Source organism: Nannospalax galili, unplaced genomic scaffold (assembly GCF_000622305.1).
Source record: "Nannospalax galili isolate Female #2095 unplaced genomic scaffold, S.galili_v1.0 scaffold538, whole genome shotgun sequence".
Lineage (NCBI taxonomy): Eukaryota > Metazoa > Chordata > Mammalia > Rodentia > Spalacidae > Nannospalax > Nannospalax galili.
This window is the reverse complement of record NW_008343842.1, coordinates 5,291,779-5,297,052: the sequence shown is the minus strand read 5'-3', so window position 1 is coordinate 5,297,052 and position 5,274 is coordinate 5,291,779. Positions and strand designations below refer to the sequence as shown.

The 5,274-nt window shown below is 45.7% G+C and overlaps 1 non-coding gene across 1 annotated transcript; it reads left to right on the top strand.

Moving 5' to 3' along the window:
- The first annotated feature begins 4,227 nt into the window (after positions 1 to 4,227).
- Positions 4,228 to 4,393, top strand: LOC115071546. Its single transcript, XR_003850643.1, has one exon. It is a non-coding gene; the product is annotated as a U1 spliceosomal RNA (small nuclear RNA).
- Positions 4,394 to 5,274: the final 881 nt, after the last annotated feature.

The following is a 5,274-nucleotide window of genomic DNA, read 5'->3' as shown; positions in this document are numbered from 1 at the left end:
GAGGGAGCAGGGGCTGGAGTAACTTGAGTGCTACCTCAGCAGAGCCCTTTCTGAGGATGCCCAGTCTCCAAAGGGAAGTGCAGGAGGGATGGAAATGAAACCCTTTCAAGGATGGCAGGTGCCTGCTGATTGCTTTAAACAGTTTCCAAGAGCACAAAACCTTTGCTAGGTCCCTTACTGATACAGAGTTGCCAGTAACTTAAAAACAAACAGACAAGCAAAACATACAGTTTTCCACAGAAGGGAAAAAGAAGTTTCTAACAATTTTTAATTTAATTTAATTTAATTTTATATTTTTATTTTATGTGTACGAATGTATTGTCTGCATGTATGTGAGTGCATCCATGTCCTGTGATGCCATGGAGGTCAGAAGAGGGCTTCGGATTCCCCTGGAACTGGAGTTAAGAACAGTTCATAGCCGCCATGTGAGTGCTGGGAATCGAATCCGGGTCCTCTGCAAGAGCAGTCAGTGCTCTTAACTGCTGAGCCATCTCTAGCCCCAGTTTCTAACCATTTTATAAGGAGAGCTTCACTAGGAAGCTTAGGGATGCTGGCCTGGGAGTTCAAGCCCTAGCTCTGTACTGCCTGCAACAGACAACTAATTGTTTCCTAGCCTTGAGTTTTCCCAGCCAGGCTCTGAAAAGGAGACTGGCTCATCAAAGGGATATGCTATTGCACAGTTACTATGTCAAGGTCAAGACATTGAAGAGAAGGGCTCAAAGGAGCTGGGGTAGAGTTTGGTCAGAAGAAAATTTCAGGGCTAGAGAGATGGCTCAGCGGTTAAGAGCACTGGCTGATCTTGCAGAGGACCTGGGTTCTATTCCCAGCAACTTTATGTTTAGCTGAGTTTTCTTTCTCTGTTGTCTCCTTAGAGTATCATCTGTCCCATCTATCATCTATCTATTACCTATCATCTATCTATCTATCTATCTATCTATCTATCTATCTATCTATCTATCTATCATCTATCATCCAAAGCAGGTGGATCTCTGTGAGTTCGAGGCCAGCCTGGTCTCCATAGTGAGTTCCAGGCTAGCTGGAGCTGCAGGGAGACCCTGTCTCAAAAAGACCAAAAAAAAATTTTTTTTAAGTATTTATTTTAAACTTTCTGAATGTATTTTGCCTGCATGTAAGTGTACCCATGCATGCAATGCCCAAAGAAGTCAGAAGAAAGCACTGGATTCCTTGTCCTCTGCGAGAGCAGCCAATACTCTTAACTGCTGAGCCATCTCTCCAGCCCCATAAATACCTGAAAATTTAAAAAGTGAGTACCTATTATTTCAATTGGACTAGTAAGAGCTACTTGATCATCTATCTATCTATCTATCATCTATCATCCATCTATCATCTATCTATCACCTATCATCCATCTATCTATCTATCTATCTTCATCATCATCATCATCTATCTATCATCTATCATCTATCTATCCATCTATCATCTATCTATCATCCATCTATCATCTATCTTCTATCTATCATCTATCATCCATCTATCTATCTGTCTGTCTATCTATCATCCATCTCTCTATCATCTATCCATCTATCATCTATCTATCTATCAATCATCTATCTATCTATCATCTATCTATCTATCTATCTATCTATCTATCTATCTATCTATCATCAATCATCTATCATCTGTTCATCTATCTTTCTGCCTGGGAGGAAGTGTGTGGCATAGCATGTCTGTGGAAGTCAGAAGACAGTTTGAGAGAGCTGATTATCTTTTTACACTATGCGGGGCCCAGGAGTCGAACTCAGGTTGTCAGGCTTGACAACAAGCCTGCTCACCATCTCACGATTTTTCACTATGTAGACCAGGCTGGCCTGGGACTCACAGAGATCTGCTTGCCTCTAGAATATGGATGTGTACCAACATGCCCTATCATATTCATTTTCATTCATTGTTTTGCAGTACTATGGACGGAACCTACAGCCCTGTGCATATTGGCAAATGCTCTTTCACGAGTCACATCCCCAGAGCCATGTGGATATGTTATTCTTACAAAAATAATAAGACAGCTGGGTATAGTGGCACGTGCCTTTAATCCTAGCACTTGGGAGGCAGAGGCCAGTGGATCTCTGTGAGTTCAAGGTCAGCTTGGTCTACATAGTGAGTTCCAGGCCAACTGGAGCTACAGGGAGACCTGTTTCAAAAAGACAAATAATAATAATAATAATAATAAATGGAAAGCATGTCAGAGTAGACATTGTACATGTCAAATAAAAAAGAAATGACTATTTAGAATTTATGGAAAATTACAAATCAATATGAAGAGGACAATCAGGAGGTCAAGAGTTAAGAGCACTTGCTGCTCTTTCAGAGGACCTACCTTCAGTTCCCATCACCCAGGTCACAACATGTCAGCTCAGAGCTGCAGTGATCCAGGGGAATCTGATCCCCTCTCTGTCCTCCACAGGCATCCACATGCTAGAGTACATATCCACACACAGACACACATATATACACATAATCCAAAACAAAATAAAATCTTTACAATAAGTAAAAAGGCAGGGGTGGGTAAAGAACAAGGACAAAGAGGCGAATTGAGCATGAATTCTCAAAATCTTTTTCTGAGATTCAACAGTGTCAGACAGAAGGAAACAGGATATTGGGAGGAGCTGTCAAGTCAACAGGGTGTGAGAAATGAAAACTTAACCCTGTGCCAGAAGCAAAAGTGAGACTTTAACCCAATTTGAATGTTGGTTTCTAATTCTCTCTCTCTCTCTCTCTCTCTCTCTCTCTCTCTCTCTCTCTCACACACACACACACACACACACATTCAGGCTTAGAACTCACTATCAGGCTGGCCTTGATCTCACAGACTCACAGAGATCTGTCTGCCTCTGCCTCCTGATTGCTGGGATTAAAGGTGTGCACCACCATGGCAGGATGATTATTGTTATTTGTTGTTGTTGTTATTATTATTATTAATTTATGTGTATGTGTGTCTGTCTCTGCTTGTGTACACCATGACAGTGCAGTGCCCTTGGAGGTCAGAAGAGTGTGTTGGGGGTTGGAGAGATGACTCAGTAGTTAAGAGCACTGGCTGCTCTTGCAGAGGAACTGGGTTCAATTCCCAACACCCACACAGTGGAGAAGAACTCTGTAAATATCCAGTTCCAGGAGATCCAACACCCTCTTCTTACCTCCACAGGCACTGCACAATACGGGTGCACTTACATGCGGGCAATACACTCATATACATAAACTAAAAACAAGTAAAATAGTTTAAAAAAAATAAAAAAGTAGAGGGTGTTTGGAGACCCTGGAGCTGGTTGTGAGCCATCTAATGTGGGTGCTAAGAACTGACTTCAGGTTCTCTGGGAGAATAGCAAGTGCTCTTAACCACTGAGCCATCTCTCCGGCCTCACCAAGGATAATGTATATCTAGTCAGTCACTTCCATCACGACTCTTGGCAATACTGGGGTGCATGGTACAAGCCACTCCCCCTAAAATATAAAAACGTATAAGAGCAAGAAACTCCCTGTGCTTGTGACTGAAGGAACTGAAGTCTTTCTCTCCTGCTTCAGGGCCTCCGCACCTTGCCACCAGTATACTGCTGCAACTCCTGATAAAGTGCTTGTCTGGAGCCATTTGTGCTCCTGTTCTAATGACATCTTTTTTGGGGGGTCTTTTTGAGACAGGGTCTCCCTGAAGCCCCAGCTGTCCTGGAAGTCACTATGTAGACCAGGCTGTCCTTGAACTCACAGAGGTCCGCCTGCCTCTGCCTCCTGAGTGCTGGGATTAAAGGCGTGCACCGCTACGCCTGGCCTAGGGGGTGTGTATGTGTGTGCATGTGGGCTCAGTCTTATGGGGGATAAGAAGAGGGTGTCAGATCCTCTGGAACTATTTATAGGTAGTTATGAGCTGCCTGGTGTTGGTGCTGGGAACTGAAGATAGGTCCTCTGCAAGAGCAGAGAGCGCTCCTCACTGCTCCAGCCCCAGAAGCAGCAGTTGTAAAGGAAAAGAAAGCAAACACGAGGTGAATTTGAGCCTGAACTGCCTCATACTGCTGGAGCATGGATAAACCCAGTAGCTGCCAGGCAGGGTGGCACAAGCCTTTAATCCCAGCACTCTTGAGGCAGAGGCAGGCGGACCTCTGTGAGTTCAAGACCAGACTGTCACTTGCTGCACAAGCCTGATTACCTGAGTTCAAACCCCAGAACCCAGGGTGGAAGATGAGAACTGGCTCTTCAAAACTGTCCTCTGATACGTGCCTGATACGTGCCTGACAGGGGAGATACCATAATCACGAAGGTAGTTTTCCCAGGGTGAGGCTTCTCCATTTCACTCCTGATACACTAACTGACCCTTGCCATTTCCCCAAATGTGGGACTCTTGACTACATAATTTGTGGTGGTGGGGACTGCGTTTGTGCTCTCTCCTTTAGAAGGAAAGAAAGAGCCAGAGAAAGAGCCAGTGTGGTGGTGCATGCCTTTAATCCCAGCACTTGTGAGGCAGAGGCAGGCCTGGTCTATCTAGTGAGTTCCAGGACAGATGGGGCTACAGGGAGACCGTGTCTCAAAAAGACAAAAAAACAAACAGAAGAAAGGGAGGGAGGGAGGGAGGGAGGGAATGAAAGAGAAAGAAAGAAAAGAAAGAAATGAAAGAAAGAAAGAAAGAAAGAAAGAAAGAAAGAAAGAAAGAGGAAAGAAAGAAAGGAAGGAAGAAACAGGGGCTGGTTAAGAGCACTCACAGCAGAGGACCCAGGTCCAACACCCAGCACCCACATGGCAGTTGACAACCCAGGTCCAGGGGATCTGATGCCCTCTTCTAACCTCCTCAGGCTTTGTACAGCACAGATGCACTATCCTCAGGCCTCTTGGGGTAAGTCTATAGCACAGCCCTCCGTGCCTTGACTCCCCAAGCCACATTCACCCTTCCATCTCCCCCACTGTTCTCTACTCCCAGTTTGGGACCTGCGCCATTCCTAGTCTTGGGGCCCCAGACACCTGGGGAACCAATACTGCTTCCTGATCCTTCTCACCCAGACCAACTTAGTGCCTTTCTTGGGCCCCAGGAGCACCGCTTCTGGTCCTGGCCCCGCCCTCACCTCTCTCTGCATCCCTGGACCTGCACCACCGGCTAACTCTCCTAGCCTGCACTCCTATCCTCAGGCCTCTTGGGGTAAGTCTATAGCGCAGCCCTCTGTGCCTTGACTCCCCAAGCCACATTCACCCTTCCGTCTCCCCCACTGTTCGCTACTCCCAGTTTGGGACCTGCGCCATCCCTAGACTTGAGGCCCCAGACACCGGGGGAACCAATAC